At 42.3% G+C, this 26,200-nt stretch overlaps 1 long non-coding RNA gene across 3 annotated transcripts in view; it reads left to right on the top strand.

Annotated features, from left to right (window-relative positions):
- Nucleotides 1-696: 696 nt before the first annotated feature.
- The window catches only part of LOC142771877 (uncharacterized), a 29,713-nt gene continuing 4,209 nt past the window's right edge, over nucleotides 697-26,200 (top strand). Inside the window, exons 1-2 of one of the 3 annotated variants that reach the window (XR_012886197.1) lie at nucleotides 697-6,523; nucleotides 11,457-26,200. This is a non-coding gene — a long non-coding RNA (uncharacterized LOC142771877). The other 2 variants (XR_012886195.1, XR_012886196.1) reach the window with 2 other exon arrangements.

Below are 26,200 nucleotides of genomic sequence, written 5' to 3' on the forward strand. Positions count from 1 at the left end.
GCATGTGATAATTTTCACTATCCCCTATTTCTTTGTCATAGATTGTACTATACAACTTTTAAAAAACGGCTCCCTGGGCACCGCCCCTTCTGGGCTGCGTAAATTGGCGTCACCCCCCGAAAATAAACAGCCGAAGCTGAAACTGCAGCCTTTGTACTCCCACGTGCAGCCCCACATGTGGGTGTTTTTTCTCCTCTTGTGAAAAGGTGTATATAGGGTTATGTTATGCATTACCCTAGCTGTACCTTCACCTTCACTTGTTTTGCCCCCCCCTCCCTTATTAAAATATACAAAGCTACGCCATGCTTTCCCCTCTCCCCTTCTTTCCTTATAACCTTCACATCCCCGATGGAGGCGGAAATGCTGTAGGCCCATGTACTCAGATTTGGGTGCACGTTAAAGAACCCCAGGTGGTCAAAAATCCGGAGCCCTCCACTACGGCGTCTCTCATAATCAAATAGTGGTTTTGGGACGTTAAACCCCACAAATCAATCAACCTTCACATCCCACAACTTCACACTAACTTCTCTCTCCTGCCTTTTTATTTACAAGGCTATGCTATGCTATTACCCTCTGTCCCCTTCGCCCTCACTTATCTTCCCCCCCCCCCCCCCTTACTATATGCATGGTTGCGTTATACGCCTCCTCCATATTTACATCCATTTTACCCCACTTTCCTTTATGTTACGCTTACACCGTGGTTTATACACACGCGCCGAGTTTTAAGCGGTACGTCGCCTGCCATGGTCACTGAAGCCTGAAAAGCTGTGCTGTTAAAAATCTAAAATAGGTGTCCGCTTCCCCACTGTGCATGCGCTAACTCTCCCCCTCTCTTCTTCCTGCCAGGTGGCTTAGGTGGCATTGCGTGAGCGCTGCCACCGCTTTATTTCCCCTCTCCCGTTTCTCTCTATCCGCCACATCTGCGCGCTCGTTGCCGTTGTACTTTCCTACGCAACGGCACTTGCAGCGGCGTCGGTAACGTTAGCTGTGTCAGCAACGCAAGCTGTGAAAGCATTTGCGCAAGTAGCGCAGCACCACTGAGCAGAAGAGGGCTCGATCGGGAGGCAGAACGTAAGCAGCAACGGCGGCAAGCAGCACGTACGTTTTGTAAGACGCAACTGCACCCATGCGAAGCAGCGCATGGATTTCACCACGGTGTAAGAATAGTTTGGTTTTCACTTAGCGGTGCGATGAATGCACACGGAAACACCACTGGTAATACGCGCAATCGAGGGGGGAGGTGTCAAACTCTAGGCACAAATGAAACATGCGTTGAAACATACAAATGAAAGACCAATTCAAACACAAGTGAACACCCTAGTTCTAACGGAAGATGGTGCTTTTTTTTTTTAACCATAGGCTGACCAAGATTGACTAACATCAGAAGCGCTATGTGTGAGTTACTGGGTATAGGGCGTGCTCAGAAGTTTAGTCGTCATAAAATTGAGAAAAGTGAACGAATTGAAATATCCCCCAAGCCACCTATATCGGACCTCGGTTAGTTCCATCGTTATCAGCAGCAACAAGGATAAGTTAGTCAAGCATGGAGAGAAACAAACAATAGTTTGAAAGACGACACATTCTACTCGGTCTGCGCAGTCCTTGTTGTTGTTAACGTATTTGCGAGTGTTGGTTTCGTGTGCCTACAGTCGGCAAGGCAGCCTTCGATCTTTTTTGCTATCTGGCCAAGCTTCACGGGGGTGAGGAGTGATGACTCGAAGGCAGCGCGCTAACTACGCTACGCGCTCGCGTGTGCAGCATTCTTTCGAGTTTTCAAAAGGATGACGAAAACGAATGACCGAGTTCGAAATTTATAAAATGTTGAGTGAACTTGCACCAACTTACTGCTGCTTTGAAGTTGTATAGGTGTTCTGTGGTTACCCTGGCTATTGTAGTCTTGATATAGCGATAGCGTTTGTGTCTTGTGCTGTCGTCGCCTCTTGCTTGTTAATTCCCGTTCAGTGCATCGCACCTATGTGCGCTGTGTAGGAACTCGCATTTCTCCCGGCTTCTGTTTTTCACAAATTGGTGTTTGGTTTCGTTTTGTCTACTCAAACGCAGGCGTCAAGTGTGCGCGCGGACTGCGATCTGCAAAGATGCTGTGCTCGCGTTCGATATGCCGGTGTCAGACGGGCCATTTTGATCGCGACTTGGCTCCCAGGGGGCGATTTGGATTTAAGCAGCGACCATTGTTAATAGCAATGATTAGTGCCGCTTCAGCAATAGCTGGGGCAGAGGCGGCGCCAGAACTTCTTTGGAAGTAGGGGGGTTACCTGTTTCTCGAATTTAGCAGGAGCCCAAATCCTGCCCCGAAGCTGCATCTGGCAAATGTGACGGCACCCACTGAAGTGGCGGCTCTCGGCCACTACTGGAGTGACGAAGAATTGAGTGAGTGTCCAAAGCGGCGCAGACCCTATTCTGGAACTCTTCGCTCCTGCTTGACCCCTATCGCGCATACACAAAGGGCTTTGGGGCTCCTATTTGAAAACTTCCTAATAGTTAAGGAATTTGCGGAAGAGACTTTGTTTACAGCATGATTTTTTATTACAGTGATATTGAATGTAAGTGTACGACAAATGACAAGCTTTAAGAGTTCGACATTATTTTGGAAAGAGCCATAACATATTACTGAGATTCAACTTGACTAGTATGCCACTGGGTTATTAGGGGCAGTAGATTAACTTTAAAAATGTGGGATTCCCCTTACATGTACATAAGTTTAAATGCTCAAGCATCTTAAATTTGAATTTCAGTTAGATATGAAAAGCCATGAACTCCAGATCTTATTCTGAGCTGCAGACAACCGCAGCTGCCATTACAGAAGTGTGGCAGTTCGGGCTAGTTGGTATGACATGATGATAGTTATAGCGCAAGAACAGAACGACACGCTCATGTCCTTCTTGTTTCTTTGTCGTTGTTCTGTTCTCGTGCTATAACTATCGTCATGCGATTACAAATTTAGAAGTTCGTAAAGAGGATCAGATGCAAGCTTTAATGATATGGTTGACGTGTTAGCTCATAAAGCATGCTTTATTTGCATCATCCATGTTCACGTTTCCATTGTAGTTTTATATATCTGAAATCTTTATGCCATGCCCTCTCTCATCCATTCTTGGCAATTGTGCTAGCCAGTGCATGGAGGAGAGCATCGAAGGAGCAGAGCCAACAAATGCTGAAAACAACTTTAGATCTTGACATCTTACTGAACAAGTCTACTGACGCTGCAGTTCCTCCCTCGGTGTCACGTGTTTTTCCCCAAGATGCTAAAATTTGTGCACGTTGGTACAGTCTCAAATCTGGGTGTCTTGATGGGAACGAATATGTTTAAATGTATGCTTAACCTTACAGACATCAACACAGAAGATTGCCATATTTCAGCCCTATAGAAACCTTTGTGCAGTTGCACGCTTTATGGCCCGGATTTCCAGAAAGGGTGTTGACATAAAAATAGTACAGTTCAACTGAAATTACAGGAACAACTACTTTTGCAATTAAAGAAATATTAATAGCAGTAAAATTCTGTTGGCCTGTTATCACGGCACAATTTCGCCAGACCTTGTGTTCTATTCATCAGTGTCCTTTCTTGGAATGCACATGTGGCGACACACTGTGCACAAACCGGCACAGCCAGCGTGACTCAACCGCATGCTGCAACGCGCATCCGATAACGTACAGCGCCACCGCTCTTTCATCGGTGGCTGACGTCACCACTGCTGGCTATATAACCCAAGCTACCATGCTTGGTTGAAATATTGTTTCTCTAACTGTTCGAGTGCAGCATCGGCACGCTTGCCCTGCTGTTGCTACCATGTTAATAAACATCGTTACATTTTATGTTGGGATCAGTCCTTCAACGACACCGCATCCCACACCCACATTAAGATATGTTTCGGACAATATGGGTTACCTTACAGTTTGTAATGTTTTAGATGAAGGGCAAGATGGCAACATGCAGTGTTAGGGCTCAGAGATGCAGATAGACATGCAGTGAGGAGATGTATATGTTCTTTCTTGAACTATTCAACTAGTGTGTTCTATGATGTACAGATAGTTATCTTTGCGGGGAATCTAAAGTTGTCACTGGTTTTTAACCAAGTGGGACTGTATATACAAAGACAAAACATGTCAAAGTACACCGCATTTGAACTTGCATTTGCTTAGAGCCTCTGTTTCTGGTAATGAGTGTGCAGTTTAGCATTGTGTTGTGTGCCCTGTCCAGTGTTTTTGCTGTTGATTTACACTGTGGTTATCTGAATGTTTCTAAACACCTGGCCTCGTTGCAATAGTACTTGGTTGCTTGTTGTCACGTTCTTTGCAATGAAACAGGTTTCTTTTGGTTTCAATAGTTTGACATGGACATGTGCTACAGATTCTTATAGAGAATTCTATATATGATGAGTGCTGAATAGATGAGTGCTAATTTCTTATGTACAGGGCATTTTGTTTATGCTCTCCCACTTCATGAAGATGCCAAATAGTAGAGTGGATGTTTGGTTCACTGTTCTGTAGGGAAAGCTGTTACGAGACCACAAGGGTGCTGTAGTTGTACGGCACTGCCGCCAGCATCCGTGACCGCTATCGCAAGAATTGAGACAAAATATCCAGGACGAATTGGGGTCCGAACCTAGGTCCTCTCTGTGGCAGCCCAGTATTCTACCATAGAGGCATGCCGGTGCTCAAAGCTCCGGTGGCCAAAAATCCCTTACAAGCGCTATGTCGGGAAGGAACTGCAAGATGGCGTGGTACAAGAGTGAAATCGCAACCAGGTGTCACAGAATGCGAATTGTATTACCGGACATCACGAAATAAGAATTACCTAATGAGTGGGTCATTGAATGCTTTCAACCCATTACAAAAGGCTCCGCCATTTATCTTCATTGTCCTCAGCCACCATTTTTTTTTTTACTTTGCAAGTGTACTTGTATTGGTAGTCCCAGGACAATTTGCAGCTAATTCTAGAAATGGCAGTCTTCTAGCTTTCGCTGTCACTGTACTGAGATTGCTTGGCAGGCATCACTTTTTTTTATGTGCAGGTATTTTCTGTTACTGCCATTTTGCATGTTGGGATTCCCCCCTTTTTTTTTTGTAATCACATTTTTGAGGGTCTGTACCATATCAAGCTTTCTTTGATGTTACACTTTCATCAGAAAATTTTAACCTGTAAACAGAGTTTGAGGAAGGGTTGATAATTTTTGTAAAATATTTCTGGCTTCATGTTCATTTGTGTATGTAGAGTAACATCTGAAAAAAAATATTTCTCTCATGCTAGCCAACAAGCATGAAAAAAATTTCATTTATTTCTTGCAAAAAATTCTCACGAGTCATTTGCGGGCTATAATGTTGCTGAGGTGAGGTGATATTGTACGCTCTATGTCTCCGGAGGTGCATTTTCGTGCTTGTGTTTTTGGGGCATGCCGGCACAGGCACTTTCGTTCTGAGTGCCTTGTGGTGTCATATAGGCAATGTTGCTAGTACTAAACGTTTTAGAATTTGCCGCCTCAAGGGACCCCACATGCAGACATTTAGAATTTTGAATGAATCCATATTGTTCTTTCTCGCACATGCTTTGCATCATAGGTTATAAGTAGGCTTGTGTGAATAGTAAATTTTAGGTTCGAAATGAATAGCAATTTCAGTCGAATAATTTCAGATCGAATTCAAACGGTATATATAACGTACTATAAGAAAAAAAATGGGCATATTTCTGATTATACATTTAACCTGCATGATATTTAAAAAATTAAATAAAGACACTGCAATGCCTTTTTGTTTTCCAGAGGAAGCGGGAACAACTTTGAATAAAGGAAAAATTTTAAATTCGGTAGAATGCAAGTGATTTCCTGTAAAATGTTCTACCTCTTAAAATTTACTATACTACTAGCTTATAGGCTGGTATAACAAGCTTTTAAACTCAAATGAATCAATGTGAGAGTAATATCTTCATTCAACCATGAGGTAGAGCATCCAAGCAGTGCAAATTTCTCCTGATTACATGGTTTCTTGGCTTAGCACAACTTCACTGCTGTGAAACCACCTTTGCAAAGTTACGTGAAGATTAATATACACCTGAGCCGGCGCTTTCGCGGCTTAGCATGATCGACTGCATTGAAACTACCTTTACAGATGGTTACATGTGGATTAATATGTATCTATTTGTTCGTTTCAAATACCTTGAAATTTGGAACAATTTAAGTTTGAATCAAAGCAAATTTGAATACTGCAATATTTGTTCGAATGTACGAAGCATTCAATTTTTGCACGAGCCTAGTTTTAAAGGCTGTGCTTTTAATTTTATATTCAGTTCCATGTTTAGCACTTGTCATCCTCCTTGTGTCGTTTATTTCTCGCTGCGGTCACACTCTCGCCGTACGGTGCAGTGGTTGTACTTCCTAGCTTATCTATACTGCCCTCCAAGATAAATTCTTTCTTCCTTTTGCATAAAATGTGTTGTTTTTTACTTTTGCAGAATTTGTGGGCCGCCGAATGGGTCAGCCAGCTCATCTGGGCCCTTGGAGGGTTAAACGTGGGTAACCGTGTCTCGAGTGTTGCTATACTACAAGCAAGCACTCTTGTACGTCCAAACACCAACTGATCCATACAGGCGAGCACCCACACAAATGCGACTACTGTGGCAAAGCCTTCAATCAGAAATGCTACTTGGCCACGTGCATATGCATCCATGCTGGCGAAAGATAATACCAGTGCCACGTGTGTCCCTAGAATTCCGCGCAGAAGTCGGCACTTACATGCCTCTTGATAACTCACAAGAGCGGGCAGAATTCACATCAGAGTGCTCACATGAAAGCCGCAACAGAAACGGCAGAGGAGCCATGTTGTATGTGCGTCTCCTTCTAGGGTTTCAAGTGCTGTGCTAGACGTGCTAAGGTTGGAGCTACTTTGTGCATGCCTCGAGAGAAATCTGCAGCTGTGCTGCTTGAATGGCGTAAAGAACACTCGGTAACTCCAGGACCCGTGCAAACAGTACTCAAGCTTAGTGTGTGTTGTGATAAATGTTAAAGACTGGCTTCTGTAGGCACACCTTGAACTGTGTGTGTTGCGCGTGCTAGTTATTATGGGCTCTCATCATTTGTGTGTTTATGCATATTGCAAAGTTGTAATGCATCAGGTATTGCGTGAAGTACTGGTTTATTAATGTTTAGAATTGAGTCATTACCGTGCTTTGAGAACACACCACTTAGTGTTTTTTTGCAAAACGAATGCCTGTTGTCTTTTTTTCTAACTGATGTGTCCTCAGTGTGATGGTGTAGTCACAACATTTATTTCAAAACAGGAGTCCTCTGTATTTCTGTTGTTCTTGACTTTTAGCAGTGAGATTTCTTATGATGTCTTTAACGAGTGGATGTGTGTTTTCGACGTTATTCTGCTCGATGTAGTGGCTTCCAGGTTGTCTTTGCGTGTGATGCCAGCTCCTCTCTATTTTTCGACGAGAATTCTCCTTGAGCCTACTATTACTACAGGCGACTTTTGGCACTCCTTTCGTTAAACGGAGCCAAAAAGAATGTATTTCGTGATGTGTTAATCTTTGCGCACTAGTTGCTTCTCCCAGTTCGCACACATGCTGGCTCTGTGCTGCGTTTGAAGAACCACCTGCTTTTGGTTCAGCAAAAAAATTGCTTTTGACATTTTTGAAAGTATCTTGATAACATTCATTTTAATGCAGAGAACAGAGGTATTCCCTAGTTCTTCATAGAATACTCTGTGATGAAAGCCAGTGGCACCTTTTTTTATTATGACACTTTGCTGCCTTTCTGCTTTCATGCTGTCACTTCACATGTGCACATTCTCATTTATTGTTGCACATCTGATCTATTTTCTGCTTAAGCAAAAGCGCTCATTCCCACATACTTCTGACCAGTTGGCAAGAAGTTGTAGTGTGATAGCCCATCACAAAAGCATGCACAATGCATAAAGCGCCAGAGTGGGAGTAAATATATGGAATTACCCCTGAACCACCCCGCGGTGGTCTAGTGGCTAAGGCACTCGGCTGCTGACCCGCAGGTCACGGGATCAAATCTCAGCTGCGACGGCTGCATTGTCGATGAAGGCGGAAATGCTGTAGGCCCATGTGCTCAGACTTGGGTGCAGCTAAAGAACCCCGGGTGGTCTGAATTTCCAAAGCCCTCCACAATGGCATTTCTCATAATCATGTGGTGGTTTTGGGATGTTAAACCGGACATATTGTTGTAATTATTAGAATTACCCCTGGGGTTCTATATTCTTGTTGATGTATCAGAATATTTTCTACCATAGAACTTTTTGAAATGCAGCAAGTTTTATGCCATAGGCAAGGTTTTTCATTTTGTTTTGTCTGATTGGTTTTTTCGTTTCACTAGTAATCAGAAATTTACTTGAGAAACTGTATAAATTCTTGGGGTGTGGCAATCTTGTATAAAATATTTGCACAAGCAATGTTAGGGTGTGAGTCAGTAGTTTTCATCACTCAGTTCTGGCATATCTCTGTATTTTTATGGTGGTCTTCTCAGAAGCTGCGGCGAGCTATTCCCAGCAAATCGTAATGCCTTTTTTATTGCCTAAGACGCTAGCAAACCAGGCAGGCAAATACACATACACTAAAGCAGGGTGTGTAGAGGCCCTTGAAAACCCTTGAATTTGAAAAATGAATTTTTTAAACCCTTGAATGTTCTGGAATTTTTTCCCATCCTTAAAAATCCTTGATGCTGAACACTCCCAATCGACATTGCGGCCTCCTTTATGTGGTTGATGGGCATACCTGCCAAGTCTCCCGGATATCGGCCTGTTATTACATTTGTACGATTGTCAGGAAAATCTCCCGGAAATTGAATTTTCTGTGGGTGATCTGGCTGCACTGATAAAAATGTAGCTCAATCCAACCCAGGCTGTTTGTGAACCCATCGCGTTTTATTGTGAACAAATTTAAGAGGCGTTAATCTAAACATACAGTAGAATCTCAATGATGCAAAACCGTCAGATATAAGAATTCAAGAAATTTCTCAGCCACGCTCCACTATGTCTATTGGACCAAAATTCGAATGTCCTGAGCTCTTTTCCTCATCGCAATGGGTCGTATGAACTTTAGTGCCGGAACCATAGAACGAAGGCTCAAAGCAGCACGCTGAAAGCTTCGGAAAGGCACACGCAGCTAGCGCACGCACCGTCAGAACTGCAGTTATCATTTGCCACAACTGCTGTGGACTAAACCCTGGTCGCTCTTGGCACGATTATGTGTGGCGAAGACGTTATAGAACTATGAAAGTGCATGCGCCTTCAACGCTCGACCAAATAAAGTGATGTTGCATTCCACAAATGCTGTGGACGAAATCGCGGCAGATGTGATTATAGATGGCAAAAACGACATGATCTTAAAGGTACATGCACTGGCTGCACATAAAGATGGAAAACGAAACTATCGGTTTCCGCAACCGCCGCGTGCGCAACTGCTGTTGCAGACACGGCTAACACAGCGGTAGAGGGGATAAAGATGTAAAAAGTGCTAAAAGCGTTTTAGTGTTCCTTTCCAAAGAATAAGTAACCTTGTTCCTGTCAATCTGGGTACTATGACTATACTTAGACGTTAAGCTTTCAGTCAGCCTTAAGTGAAGCTTCAGCCCGCGCTTTCCCGGCAACCGACCGCACCATCCCGTCCATTCGCATGTGTCCCAGGAAGATGTACGCGAGTTCTTTTGACAAAAATAGATCTTGCTAGTTGTTTTGATGTTGAAAATTTTGAGAGATACAAGTGTATATGTTCGCTCCCTTTTGAGACTCGGACTTTTTACTGTAGTTGGTAAACCCTACGCTCGGGTGTTCAGCCACTACAAGTTGGTACGAGACAGCGCAACACCGATGTTTATGTAAAAACAATAAGGAGAACCAAGAGTGAACCCAGGAAATCAGGAGGCCCAAGCCAGTTAATGCCAGCCCAGACGGTGATATGCAAGAAAGTGGAGCTAAGGACATGGGAGGAAGAGGCAAGGAACATGCAGGGTTCAGCATGGAAGATTGAAACCAAGACAAAGTAAAAGAAAACGAGCAAAAGAAATTGTATTTTTTGTAAGTCAGGTGTTTGTAAATCAAGACTGAGTCTGAATATTTATCTGTGTACTGTGTTGTATGGTTTTGTACAATATGTCACTTAGTTCCTCGCTCGTTCCCTTGGAGGTGGTTGACAAGTGGTGGTGCTCTCTGCATTGCTTTTTTTTCCCTCTTCTTCAAAATTACTATTTGACAGTTAGTTGCTGTATTCATTTTTTTTTGTTCAATTTAGTAGCCTGCTGGTTCAGTGCAGCAGCCAGGTCATTGTTTGTTGTTTTATTTTTATTATTTTAATACTAAATTTTGCCCACACACATCTTCCATTCTGTCAACATCTGTGGCCGCCATAACTATAGTGTACAAAAAATGCAATGTTAATCGTATAGTAATAATTGGTAGGGTTTAACTCATATATGCCCAAACTTAGGGAAATTAGCTAAACTAATTTATTTCCCCAAAATGATTGCTTTTACGACTCAGTAAACAGAATAAGGGTCTTATTAAAGAAAAAAAAACTCTTACGAACAATGGTTTTGGAGCCATCCTATACGTAGAACACCAATGTTCGAGACACCGCAAACAAAAAATACATTATTAGCACCTATCACCGTCACACAAAAATTACTGCACACCCAGTAACTAACGAACGATCGACAAAAATATCAGCACCATGGAGAACAGCTTGAGTCTATATTAATTATATATATATATATTTTTTTCGGTATGGCACTCAGCTACACACACGTGAAATAGCCATTTTGTGACTGCAAGCACATGGCTGTTTGTAGCCCAGCGATCACCTAGACTTGCATGTGATGAGGACAGGGCATCATAAACACACCTTAGGTGGCACTAGCTTTTTTACACAAAAAAAACATTCAATTTACTCTGAAAAGTATCAGCGTCCTACATGTAGGGCATCGTGCATATACAGGTTAATGTGCCAAAACCACCATATGATTATGATATCTGCTATAGTGGAAAGCTCTCAAAATTTCGTCCACCTGGGGTTCTTTAATGTGCACCTAAATGTAAGCACACACTTTTCCATCTCAATTTTTCATCTTAATCGAAAATGCCGGCGCTGCAGCCGGGATTCGACACAATGTTAATCGTACTGAATACTTCAGAATTTACTTCATCAAGGCAAATGTTTGTGATACATTTGTGTAGGCATATATAAGAAAACTCCGGTGCATCTCCACTTTTCTTGATCACACACAGGCTTAAATACAGATTATATAGTTGCATTTTTTTTCAGAAATTTATGTGAACATTTTTGTCATAGTTCTGTCTTTCCTCTCTTGGTATTGTTTTTACCCTTTAATCCTAGTATAGTGTAATTGTACTTGCTAGCTTCATATCTTGCCCTTCAATAACTCTTGTCATTTGCTACAGATTCACGATTTTTTGTCACACAGGCTTGGCTGCTGTACGCCATCGCCCCGGCCGGCCACCTTGTCTGGGATCTCCCACAAGAGAGCATTTGTTCGAGTGTCAAATGTGTGGCTATACTGCTAGACACAAATCTGATGCACACAGACACCGAATTATTCATACAGGCGAGCGTCCGTTTAAATGTGACTCATGCGGAAAGACCTTCAACCGGAAGTGCAACATGGTCGCGCACATTCGCATCCACACCGGCGAGAAACCTTACCAGTGCCACATCTGTCCCTGGAATTCTGCATGGAAGAACAGGCTTAAATTCCACTTGAAAACTCACAAGAGTGTGCAACATTTGCCTCATGGTGCACATGTGAACCCTAAGACAGAAGGCTGACAAGACACGTGATGCATGCATTTTGTTTTGTGGCTTCAAATGCTGTACCAGAAATACTAAAGTCAAACCTACCTTGTTCATGCTCTAGCGAAATTCGTAACTATGTTGCTTGAATGGCATAAAGAACATGCATGACTCCATCACATGTACAAGGACTGTATCAAGCTGATTGGATGATATGGTGATTGTTGAAGGCTTGTTCCTGTATATGCACATTTGACTCACTGTGTGGAGTGTGCTAATGATCATGTGCTTCCATGTGTTTGGGCACATGTGCATCCATGTGTTTGGGCACACTGCAATGTTGTAATGCACCAAGCGATTTTTGAAGTACTGGTTTGTTGAGGTTTAGGATTGAGTCAGTATTGTGGTTTGAGAATAAGCTGCTTCGTGTCTTTCCCAAAAGCCAATGCCTATAATTTGTGTGTGTGTGTTTAGAAAGAGCAAAAGCCTATAGTTTTTAACTGATGTGTACTCTGTGTGATAAGGATTTATGTGCTCGTGCGTTAGTAAAATTATGATTCCTTAAAATTTATTTCAAGACAGAAACACTGTATAATTCTACAATTCTTTACTTGTTAGCAGTGAGGTTTTAAATGTCTTTAAAGGGACACCAAAGGCAAATAATAAATTGACGTTCATTGTTGAAATAGCGGTTTGAGAACCTCGCAGTGCTGCTTTTGTGCCGTGGAAGTGCTTATTTTGAAATAAAATGCTTTAGTCATCGCGTTTGCGCACTTAAAACATTATCCGCCTGAAAGCAATCTTTCTGACATCCCTGTTGCCATGCCTAACGTTGTCCGCTTTACCGCACGGCCACCGAAACTAGCAGCAGCAGAGGGAAAGTAGTGCGAGCCACAGCAGCAGCAATGGTTATTGAAAAATTTCCTGCTTGCTTGGTTCAACTGGGCTCCGCAAGATGGCAACACCTATCCAGCTTAACCAGGCGAAAATAGGACTTTTGAACCACTCACACCATTCCCCATAGTAACGCCAGGCGGTTCTTTTTTCTCCGAATCAAATCGATACGGACAAACAGCATTTTATTACATGTTGTAATGCACGGAAAGATTTTTTTTTTTACCGCAGCTGATTTGATAATCAGTGATTAATTGTAGGAAGACGCTCTCACGACATTGGGATCGCTTTGAAAATGTCCCACTTGCGGCGTATGTGGTGTCGTACATCTACGCTAATTTCTCGATTAGTAGAGCCCTGTTGTTTATAGTATTGACGTGTTAGACATTCGCAAACATTGATCTTTCACTCTGATGTAAATTGTTATTTTCCTTTAGTGTCTTTTTTTAATGAGTGGATGCATGCTGTTACTATCTTTCTTGACGCCAATTTTCTGTATCGAGCATTACTGCAGTCGACTGTCAACACACCTTCTGTTAAACGCTATTGGAAAACGCAGAATTTAACTGGTGTTAAATGGAGCCAAATAGGACGTATTTTATCATGTGTCAATTGTTTAGTATGAATTGCTATATTTTATGCCACACGCATGCCGTCTCTTTGCTGGGTAACAAGCATCTCCTGGTTTTGAGTTGTGATGAAGTGTGGGAATTTTTCACGAGCCTTGCCATGTTTCACTCATTACACGCTAAGCCAACTTTGAGCGTTCTTGTTTCTTGAGAGGTCATTAGGATTTAAAGTGCTCATGCAATAACAAACATTTTCCCTCGACACTTCTTAAACAATTTGTTATTATTCGTATTTGTGTGTTGAACAGAGTTTCTCCATAGTTCATCATAGAATGCTCTATGCAGAATTCAGTAGAACCCGTTTTGTTATGACACTTGGCTCTCTTTTTCTTTTCTTGCTGTTCTCTTATATGCATACTTTCTGATTCATAGTTACACTTCTGATCCACTGTCCTGCTTGGAAAGATGCACATATTCGTGTATACATTCGACTGGCTGGCAAGAAGTGTCAGCGTAATAGCCCATCTTAGAAGCAAACATAACTGGTGAAGTGCCAAAGTGTGGATGGATATAGAGAATTACACCCACTGCTACCTTCTTGATGTTTCAGAATGTTGCTCGTTACAGAACCTTTGGTAATGCTGCAAACGCAAGGCTGTAAACATTTCTGTTTTCTTTCGTTAATGTTCTCTTCAAGTCTGAATTAATGATTGGCACAAAGTTAGACAGTGAGAGGGTGGTTTTAATTACCTGTTTGGGGCATGGCAATGCCTTCTTACATTCGTCTACGCTCCAGCTGTAACAAGCTATTCACAGCTGATGTAAATGCCATTTTTATTGCTTAAAACACTAATAAAACCAGACAATATAGAAAGCATAAAAAATGCAAGGATTTATAATAAGTTATTTCACTTTCTTTGACTGATTGGTCGAACTTTTAATAGATGCAGACAATGCTCTTTTAGTTTTCTCTTAGACAATAGTCTTGAATGCATTTGTAAGGCTTAACTGGTTCTGTAGTGTGGGAAACGCTGAATTGTAAACCAGTAGCAATGATACACAGTATTGTGACACTGGACGAAGTGGCAGACATCAAGCCGTCTTTGTTTCTATTGTGTTGTGTTTGAATCGCAGTAAGGTAGAGAGGTGGGAGGGTTAGAAACGATGCATGTTGCAAAAAAAAATCAACATGAGCAAGACAGAGCACAAGATGAGAAGGGCACAGTATGAACTCTGCCAAGCAAATGAACTTTCACAGCGAAAGCTATTATGAGATCACAACGCGGGTTTCGCGCAGCCCCGTAGTTGTCTTCCGTCCCCGCTGCCGGTGTCTGTAACCACATAACGCGAAATTACAAAAGAAACCTAGTACCAATGCCACAGTGGGGCTCGAACCCGAGTCCGCTCGGTGCCAGCCCAGTATTCTACCACTGAGCCACGCCAGTGCTTGGGACTTGGCAAACTTGCCTTAGCAGGCTTGATGTCAGGAAATCAATTGCATTAATAAAACTTATAAAGCATTTTAAAACAGCAAAAAAACCAGTTGTCGCACAATGCGAATAGCATAATTAGTGGGTCATCCAATACTCCAATCCATTACAAAATCTTGTTTTTATTCACCTATTGATTGTGGCAGATAACCACTTCAGGCATAATTCCTCATCATTGTCAGCCACTGCATGGATAATTGGCACAAAATTCCTCACAATAGTTTAGTGGATAGCACACTTCTCAGAAAAATGATGAAAAATAGCATGGCGAATGTCGGCCTACTACCATAAAATTTTTATTATTAATGCCGTAGTGGGCATCTAGCAAATATGCTTGCAGCAGTTACCCAATGAGTGTTTTAGAAACGCTCTGAAAGGCTGCTCTTCTAGCTTTCGCTGTGACTGTGCTGCGCCTTTTGCGCACGCCTGGCGTTTTTTTTATTGAAACAAACTTTCCTTTTTTTGTTGAGTTAAATTTTTGTTTCAACCCACTTCAACTGTTTGGCAGCACGTGTACTGTGTCTTTCTCTCCATGTGCTTTGTCTTGTGTGTGTTGATATTTTTACATGTGTTGAAATTATTGCGTCTCATGCTTCCCTGCAAATAGTTCACTTTCCACTACGTCCAAAGTGCTTAGATATTTCAGTTGTTGCTGGATGAATGCGCAGTAACGAGTTGTGTCTGATTTCTCTGCTGTACCTTAACTACTTCATTACAGTATTAGGAAGAAGAATTTTTATCAGAAACCACATTATGGTATTATTTATTTTAAAGATATCAAACAAAAGGATACTTCTGTTGGGGCATTCGCAACATTACAAGGGAGGTGCTAGCTTAAAAATCTCCCATATTACTCAAGAAATACCACTTGCATTTTCATTGTGTATTTCGCTACCATAATGGTCGCAAAGCAAGCACATAGGGTGAGCGTCTTATCCCATACCTGTATCTCAATCCCTCGAGTTGTCGTGCCGATTCTCATCTGCTGGCATGAGCTCTCTCTGAGTGGCTATTGAGAAAGCTGCTGTAAAGGTGACATACAGTATAGTTGCCCGTACATTGCTTGCGCAGATGCAGTATTAATCATGCTGAATACTTCAGAATTGACTCCACCAATGAAAGTGATTATAATACACTTGTTTCGGCATGTACTGTAAAACCTCGTTGATTCGTACTCGCGGGGAACTAGAGAATTCCTAGCATTAAGCGGACTTCGAATTAGTGGGCAGGTGCTAACCAGAAGAACCAGAAAAAGCCTCCTCTGGACTCGTCGCGAACCAGGTGCTACTACACGTTTGGGGCTGGCGATTTCGCTAAGTTCGTGGAGCCTTGAACAGCAAACGGAATTAGTTCATCAGCCATCGATATGCCAGAAACAAACACCGGCATGCATTTATGTGAGCAGTGAGGTCAAAATATATGGTGCTAGTGCTCCAAAACATATTTATTTACATATTAGAGTTAACACAATCAAAAAAAGTAATTGGGGCCTTCTCTACATGTTCTCCGTACTAAAATGAGGTTAATTTGACAACAATCCAAAGTTTGCATTTGCTGCATTTCTTCTTGTGCGACCCCGTGAGCATTGTTTCTGGCTTGCCCTAAAGCTTCAGTACAGCGTGTGAAACATAATTTGCTAAGAAATGCTGCTGTTCATTGTTGTGGATCTATAGTAGACTTATTTTGGTTTGGTTTCGCAACATATTGTGATCTTCTGGGTCGACTTCTGCCTGAAGTGACGAAAACCGGGGGCTCCCTGTTTGCGTTAATTGTTGTGGATACTGAACTGTTCTAATTATCGAGACCTTTTCCCCATAGAAATACAAAGGGCTCTGCCGGGACCACGGAGCAATTTGCATTACCAGAGTTCAGACTAACGAACTTCTACTCGAAATTCACAAAAAAATTTAGGTGTACTCCAGTGTTCTTTCTTACGTGTAGACTGTAACAAGGGGTATATGAGTTGTGTTTCTTCAAGCAGCTATAAAATGTTATTGTCACAATTTTATCGTTCCTCACTTTTCACTGTCACTACCCTTTAGCCCCAGTGTAGAGTAGTTGTAATAGCTGGCCTCCTTTCAATAACAAGTCTGTCGTTTGCTTAAAAATGTACCATTTTGCATTGTGCAGACTCTGCTGCTGTACGCCATCAACCAGGACAGCTGCCTCATTCGTTCGCTGCCACAGAAAAGCGTGCACGCAAGTGTGTTGTGTGTGGCTACACCACACGTTACAAGTCTACCATGTTGAGACACCACATGATACACACAGGCGAGCGCCCGTACAAGTGCACCTTCTGCACCAAAGACTTCATTCTCAAGTCCAACTTGGTCAAGCACCTCCGCGTCCACACCGGCGAAAGACCTTACCAGTGCCACGTCTGTCCTTGGAATACTGCATGGAAAAACGAGCTTGTTCGCCACTTGAAAACTCACAAAAACAGGGAACATTCGCATCGCGATGCATGCATGTGAACCGTAATCGAAAAGCCCGAGGAGGCAAATAGTGCGTGTGTATCGTTCTGCGGCTTCAAGTGTTGTGCCAGAAGTGGAAAGGTCGACGCGACATTACTTATGCCCCCATTGACGTCTGTAACTGCACTGATTTACTTATTGGATGTTATAATGAAGTTTTAAGACTAGCTCCTGCAGGCATGCATTGGACTAAGTGTGTTGCACATTGAAGTGATCAGGCACCCTCATATGTGGGTTTATGCGTGCTGCAAAGTTGTATTGCATCAAGTAAGCATCGTTTTGTTCATGTTTAGGATTGAGTCATTGCTGTGGTTCGAGAATAAGTTACTTTGTGTTTCTTTCTCCAAAAGCAAATGGCTGTTGTTTTACACTGATATATGAAGAGTGGCAACTAAATATGAAGGATTGAAGGGATTTCCTTGGTGTAACGCAAGCTCGGAAAAACTACTGTGTTTGGGCATGTACATCGCTGTGGAGGAATTAATCAAAGGGCATCTAACAGCCAAAGAACCAAGGCTTTCACGTACGGAGGCAGTCTCGTGTGACACACTAGTTGTGCACCGAACGACAGAGTTATCTCACCAGCAGCTACTAATGCTGGTCTTAAGCCCTCGCTTAAAAATATGCTGGCAGCAGTGCACGACAAAAGAAGAAAGCAAGGGCAGAAAAACTCGCACATAGTTTTCAGGATTACACAAACGTACTGAATGTTGATGCCGCTCGACACGTGAGACACCATTACACCATATGACCAGCGACTAGCCACGGGCAACCTATTACTGCAGCCACCGTAAAAGCGGCCTCAGCCTTAGAGGCAGAAGAAGCCGCCATCGCACTGGCCACCTCAGTTCAAGCCATAGGTCGGCAAAAACTTTGAGCTCGCTCGGGCTCGCTCATGAAACGCACCTCGCCCTTAGGGCTTACTCGGACTCATACTCGCCAATGTCTTTCTCAAGTGGACTCAACAATCACTAAAGCTTGCCTCGATTGAATTTGCTGACTCAAATTCGGTAAAATATTGGTTACTTGGGCTCACGGCTCTGTCTTATTCTGAGTGAGTCCGTTAGTGTACTATTAGCTGTTTCGTCCAAGGTGTCCATGCTTTTTAATACTGATATCACTTAATCGGTGCTCTACGTGGGGCTTTTGATCTCTTATCTTTAAATAGGAGTAATGAGTGGTCGCAATACTAAGAACCTTTTTATTGAATGAGATGACTCGCACAAAATGTTTTTAAACAGAACTTTGCTCTCAAAAAGATTGAGGGAGGTTGGAGCCACCTCTGCCCCTCCATAGCTCGTGCATTTGTTCAACTAATATTAAGTTAACGGATGAACGTAACTGCGTTGATGTGTGAGTAGACATAATAAGCATAAATGTGAGCCGATATAAAGCTGTTAGTTCAGCCGAAGCTGAGTAAAAAGGAAGAGAGGTCAGCAAAACAATTTAGAGCTCACTCAGACTGGCCTGGGTAATATATGTCCCCTTGAGTTTCAAAAAGTATGAATTGCTGGCAAGTCCGTGACTCATATTAGCATGGTGGCACACAAAAGAACAGTAATACTCAGAAGGGAACACGAAACACAGCACAAGCTATCAACTTAGAGTTTATTAAGACAACATACATGAAAATCAGCGGTTAGATGAACATGTTTAAAAAATAAAGAGAACATGAACATACAAAGATTGCCTCAATAATGCACTTCCAGAAAGGAATCGACTGCGAGCAACGTGAGCGAAACCTTCGCTCGCGTTTCTTGCTACCGAGTTTGACTTGCTGGAAGTGCGTCATTAAGACAATCTTCGTCTCTCCATTTTTAAACAAATTCTGAGTTGATAGTTTTCACAGTGTTTCATGTTACTTTTTATGTTCTATCATTTTTTTTGTGCGCCACTGTGCTAATAAAACTGAAAGACTCACTCGGACTCGTACTCATCAAAGTTTTCCTCAACCAGACTTAACTCGGATTCAGACAAATTTTTTCTCCATCTGACTCGCTTGAACTCAAACTCGCCAGAATATTACTCACCTAAACTCACTCAGATTCATAGTCACAGCTCGATCTCAGTCTTAGCGAGTAGATTCATGAGTGAGTTTGCCAAACTGTGGTTCAGGCAACTAACTGCATCTTGAGTGGCTCAAAAAAGACCCTCACGAACTTCACGATGGACTGTGTTGGGTCTCTCGCGGCTAACACCCCAAAATTAACAAACCAAGTAGTAAGGTAAAACTTGCACGTGTGCCCGCTCACACAGCAAATCTGGGTTTGAGAAGGCCCACCCTGTAGCCACAGGATTAATCAATCGGAATAGAGATCCCTCTCCACCCTGAATCTCACATGAAGGGATCACCATGTGTAACAAAATTACCGCTTATCACAGAGAGAACCGCAAAACATACACGGCCCCACATACAGACCTCGCAATGGAACAGGCTACGATCTGGAGGCAAATCCAAACAGATTCTTTTCTGAGGCCTCGTCGGCTGCGTAAAATTTACCTGGAAGACATTTGACCAATCTGCCGACATTGCAGCTGCATGAAGGCTACCCAAAATCACATTCTTCGGGAATGCGAGGGCAACCCACAACCAAAGTACAATGCTGCCAGCTTCCTCCCTGCGGTGGTCGGGTTCTAGCCACCACCCATCGAACCATTGGCAGGCTAAATTCTACGACCTCGTTGTGCCGCTACTAAAGTTGTTTCCATCTATCTTCTGTTCTGTGTGATGGCCTGGTCTTAACATTTGCACTAAAGTCTCGTACATGAAAATAAGCTCGTTATATCCAAAAATTCGTTATAAAGGTATATTCCTAACACTTTACCTGTTATTTACTTTGTTGTAACCGATATTTTGTTACATCTTTGTTCGTTATATCGAGGTTTGAGTGTACTTCAAGCAAAAAATTCTTTGTATGTATACCTACGATTCCTTACTTGCAGCAGCGAGATTGCTTGACGACGTCCCTAACGAGTGGGATGCACACTGTTATTAACCTTGTTTTGCTCTACTGAGTGGATTCCAAGATGTTTTCACGTGTGATGCCAGGCTTTTCACTATTTTACGGGTCTACCACTTCTATAACTGACCATCAACACACCCATTGTTCAACTCAAAATAAAAAGACATATTTCATGATGTGCTAATTTTTGTGTACCATTTGCTACATTCCATGTCACATTCCTGCTATCTCTATGCTGAGTTTAAAGTACCACCCGATTTTGTGCTAAAGTGAACAAGTGCAAGCACTTCTCATGAGCCTTGCTAAGTTTCGCTTATTGCAGGCTCAAGTGAGCCATGAGTGTTGTGGCCGTTGTTTCTTGTGCTATCACTATCATCATTATAAGATCCTACAATAATGAAGTTCTACCTTTGAGGCTTTTCATTTGTCTTGATACTATTTTTATTACTGTGGATAACAGAGGTATTCTTATAGAATGATCTCTGTAGAAGTTGGCGGCACCTATTTGATTACGACACTTTGCTCCTTTTCTGTTTTCTTGCCATTCTATTATATGTGTACACTCAAACCTCAGTATAACGAACCTGCATATAACGAATTATCAGTTATAGAAAAGTAAACGAAGAGAAGCTTTGTCATAGATATAGTGCTGAAAATATGTGTTTATAACAAATTTTTGGATATATGAGACTATTTTCATGGCTGGTGCGACTATTATATAAGGAGGTTTGAGTGTACTTTCTCATGCATGGTTGCACGTCTGATACATTTTTCTGCTTTAGAGAAAGTGCACATTCGCACGTCCTTGGGACTAGTTAGCAAGAAGTGTCGATGCAATAGCCCATCTCTAAAAGGAGAAATAATGCGTCAAGTGCAAAAGCAGCGTGGTTGGATATAGTGAATTACCCCCGTGTGGTACCCTCTTGTTAATGTTTCAGAATACCCCTAGGGGCATTGAAGAAACTTTGGTAGGGCAGCAAACGCTATGCTGCAGACGAGATTTCTCTTTTTGCTTTGGTTATTAATTGGCTCTTTCACTACACTGGGCCTCACAAATTGACTTCAAGAACTGTACAAATCAAAATTAGTATGGTAATTCTGAATTAAAGATTGCCGCAAACAATGTTAGAGAGTGAATCTGTAACCTGTGGCTTTCACTGCTCATTTGTGGCGTGCAATGTCTTCTAAGTGCAGAGCACTTTGAGAGGTGTGACTGTCGTATGCAATCATATGTTGTGCTCATGTGCTGTCGTCGCTTGGCGTAATGCGGGCGAAACCACAGATAGCATAGCCAGCTCTAACCTACTGATTGTGTGTTCGTGCCAAGGAGAAGTCTTCTTTCTCATGTCCTTTGAGTGCCTTGATGTCGATATTAAGTATGGAGATTTTCAGGGGCTCGGGCTGTCATATGCTATAGTATGTTGTCAGGTGAAGCCACGCATAAAAATTGAAAAAGAGGAAGCAAGTGAGAAATAGAAAGAGAGCGAGGCTGTCCATTTTCACACTTCCGTCGCGCTTGGTGTGAGAAGCTACATTAATTTTAATATATGGTAGTCTTCTCAGAATCTGTGCTAAGGTATGCACAGAAGATGGGAACGCCTTTTTTTTTTTTATTGCCTAACACACTAGCAAACACGGCAGTGAAATAGACAAAGAACAAATGCTAGGCTGGTTTCCTCGTAGGTATCATGCACTTCTAGGTATTGGTTAAGCTATCAACAGATGCAGATTATGTTTTTTTTTTCTTCTTAGGGAAGGGAAGAGTCTGAAATGCACTTGTAAGCATGATTTGTTGTGGATCGCAGACAACGCTGAATGCGAAACCTGCGGTAACAAGGGGCAGTGTTGTGACGTGGGACGTAGCAGCCAACTTCAAGCTGTCTATTTTTTCTATCGTATTGGGTTTCACTTGTGATGCTTCATGTCCAAGTGCAAATTGCTCACTTCATATTGCGTCTGAAAAGCTGAGATTCCTCTGTCTTTGTTGAATGAATGTGTCATAACGAGTTCCTTTGGATTCCCCTGCTTAACCTTAATTTCACGTGAGCTCCAGCATACATTAAAATAATTTTTATAAATGCCCACATTATGAAATTTTTTTGCTTCAGAATAATAAGCAAGAAAAAAAGGTGCTTGTGCTGGTGCATGTGCAACCTTAAAATTATCTTTCAGGGAGGCGCTTGTTTTGAGATCTCCCACAATGCTCAATTAACACCGATTACATTTCCATTGTGTATTTGACTACCCTCAAAGAGCAGGCACAAATCAGTGCAAGATGAGTGTCTTATACTATACAGCTGGATGTCTTGGTGTACAACGCTAACTTACTCGCTGGCATGAGCTCTGTGCGAGCGACTATCGAGAAACCTGGTGTAAATGAGAAAGTCTATCAACATCCTGTGTGGCTATTTTGACAGTAATGTACAAAAAGGCAAGGTTCATCGTACTGAATACTTTGGAATAGACTCTATCAATGTAAATCAATGTGACACCCTTGTGTAAGCAAACTTAGGCAAATTAGTGTGTACCTCTAGTGTTCCTTCTGACGTGCAGACCGATTATGAGAGTGGTGTATTTTTAAGCAGTCATAAAACATTTTTGTCATGATGCTATCGTTCAATTTTCACAGTCGCTACCTTTTACCTCCGGTGTAGAGTAATTTGTACTAGCTAGCCTTTCTTCAATAATGAGTCTGTCATTTGCTAAAATTTCACCATTTTGCATCACGTAGACTTGACTGCTGTGCGTCATCGTCCTGGCCAGCCAGTTCATCTGGGATTTCCCACGAAAGAGTGCACGTTCAAGTGTCGTGTGTGTGGTTTTATTGCAAGATACAAATCTATTGCGCTGAGACATCAGATGACACATACTGGCGAGCGCCCACACAAATGCGACTCGTGCGGGAAAACCTTCAATCGTAGGAGCAACTTGAACACGCACACTCGCGTCCACACCGGCGAGAGACCGTACCAGTGCCACCTCTGTCCCTGGAATTCTGCATGGAGGAGTCAGCTAAGGCGCCACTTGGAAAATCACAAACGCATAGAACGTTTACGTAAAGGTGCACATATGTGATCCGTAAGCTTTCGAAAGGCTGTGCTCGAAAGATAAGATTTCGAAAGACATGTGCTCTTATCTGTCTGTTTATGCGTGCTGCAATACTGTAATGCGTAGAGTAATTTGTGAACTACTTTTTTTGTTGATGCTTAGGATATAGTCATCACTGTGGTTTGAAAATGAGCCACTTTGTGTTTGTTTTGCTCAAGCGAATTTTTGTTTTTCACTCATGTGTGTGTTGTGTGACGGTCTAGCCTTAATGTTTATTTCAGGACAGAGACCCTCTGTACTTCCAGGACTCTTACTTGTAGTAATGAGATTAATTATGATGTCCTTAATGAGTGGGCACGTGCTGTTATCAACTTTCTTTTGCTCAAATGAGTGGCTTGCAGGATGTTTTTAACATCATGGTTTCACGTGTGATGTTAGCTCCTCCCTGTTTTCCAACAAGTATACTCCTTGGCTCTGCTATTATCGTAGGCAACTGTAAACACACCTTTTGGAGAACAGAGCCAAAGAGTATCATGCATTAATTTTTGTGCACGAGTTGCTATATTCGATGTTACATGCATTCTGTCTCTATGCTGGGTTATAAAGACCATTTACTTTGGTTTCAAGATGAGGAAGTGTGGGAATATATCACGAGCCTTGATATGTACCGTTTATTGCTGGCTAAGTAGCCCTGATTGTTGTAGCCGTTGCTTCTTGGGATATTATTAAGATTGCGATGTGCTCCTACATTGACGAAATTTTGCCTTTGAGACTTCTAACATGTCTTCATACGATTTTTTTTAATGGGGAGATGTGAAGTGCTCTGTAGCTCATCATAGAATGCTCTGTACAGTAGTGAACCTGTTTTGTTCTGACACTGTGCTGTATTTCTGTTTTCCTGTCGATCTGTTGCATGTGTTTGTTGGCACTGATTGTTGCACTTGTGCTCCATTTTTCTGGAAGAAAAGCGCACATTTGCAAACACACCTGTTGCACACACTTAGTTGCACACACCTAGTTGCACAATGCACACCTAGTTGGTTGAAAGTGTCAGTGTACAAGCCCATTGTGAAAGCATACATAATGAGTCAAGTGCCAAGGCAGGGGTGGATACAGAGAATTACACCTCTAGGGCTACCTCTTTGTTGACATTTCAGAACACTCGTGTTTGCATAGCGTGTGCATAACAACAAATTTTAAGCCTTAGATAAAGTTTTTCATTTTGCTAGTCTTCAAGAATGGTGTTCCATAACTGCACAAATTATTGTGGCATGCCATTTTCTGAGTTAGAAATTGGCACAAACAACATTAGAGAGCAAGTAACTGGTCTTTGTTGCTCGTTTTTGGCATGGCAAATTTTTTTTTATGGTGGTCCAAACAGAAGCTGTGACAAGGTGTTCATAGTAGATGGAAATGTTAATTTTTATACCCTAACTTGCAAACAGACAAGTAAATAAAAAAAATACTTGGCTGGTTTTTTCGTATGTGTCGTGCTCTTTGGCTGATTGCTTGAACCATTAATAGATGCGGGCTGCTTTCTTTTTATTACTTCTAAGGCAATAGACCTAAAGGCGTTTGTAAGGAAGAGTTCATTTCGCGATATCGAAAACGCTCATTGAAAAACCAGTGGCAACGAGGCACAGTGTTGTAACATAAGACAAAGTGGCGAACACAAGCTTGCCTCTATTTCTATTGTGCTGTGAAAAATCATTGTGCTTCATATTTAACTGCACTTTCTTTTTCGACTGAATCTGAAGTCCTCAGTTCATTATATCATCGTTGGATGAACTCGCTATAAATAGTTTTGCTTCATTTGCCTTGCTGCACCCTAACATCTTCACGATGTGAGCTTCAGTGTTAGTAAAAGGACTTTTTATAAAAACCACATTATGATGTTTTTTTCTGCTTTAAAATTGTAAACAAAGAAAAGGGTGCTTGCGCAGGTGCATGTGCAGCCTTACAGTTATCCACGATGCTGGTAATAGCCTGCAGATCTGCTGCAATTCTTCAATGAACACCAACTGCATCTCCTTCGCGAATATTTCACTATCCTTAAGGAGCAGCCATGTATCCGTAGCAGCTAATTGCCTTATCCCACACAGCTGGATGCCTTGGACATCAAGCTAACTCTCATTTGCTGGCATAATCTTTGGCTATTGAGAAACCCGGTGTCAATGAGACATTCTGTCAAAATCTAGCATGGCCGCCTTAACGATTGTGTGCAAAGATTCAACATTAATCATACTGAGAACTTCAGAATCGACTCCACCAATGAAAATCGTCGTTATACGCTTGTGTAGGCATAAAAAAAATTTGGGGTGTACGCCCAGTGTTCTTTCTCACATGTGGACTGCAACACAGGTTATAAGAATCGCGCTTTTTCAAGTGGTTACATGAATGTTCTTGTCATAATTCTGTCATTCCTCACTTTTCACTGTCACCACCTTTCAACTCCAGTGTAGAGCAGTTGTAATAGCTAGCCTCCTTCCTTTGACCTTCAATAACAGTTTTGTTATTGCTAACCGGTTTAAACCTGGTTAACCTCTCTGCCTTTGCTTTCTTTTTTCCCTCTGTAGTTGCGTGCTAATTATTCACCATTTTGCATCACGCAGACTTGGCTGCTGTATTTCATCGCCCTGGCTACCAACCTCATCTGGGATCCACCGCAGAAAAGCACGTGTTCCAGTGTGTCATATGCGGTTACACTGCTAGCAAGAAATACGATGCACTGAGACACCAAATGATACACACGGGCGAACGACCGTACAAATGCGGCTATTGCGGCAAAGGCTTCTATCATAACGGCCACTTGACCGCGCACGTTCGCACCCACACTGGCGAGAAGCCCTACAAGTGCCACCTCTGTCCCTGGAATTCCACGTGGAAAAAGCAGCTCGTGCGGCACTTGGAAACTCACCAAGGCAGCCAACGTCCGCCTGAGGTCGTATATGTGGGAGCCGTAAGAGAAAAGGCTGAGGAG

This window comes from Rhipicephalus microplus, chromosome 9 (assembly GCF_043290135.1).
Source record: "Rhipicephalus microplus isolate Deutch F79 chromosome 9, USDA_Rmic, whole genome shotgun sequence".
NCBI classification, from domain to species: Eukaryota; Metazoa; Arthropoda; class Arachnida; order Ixodida; family Ixodidae; genus Rhipicephalus; species Rhipicephalus microplus.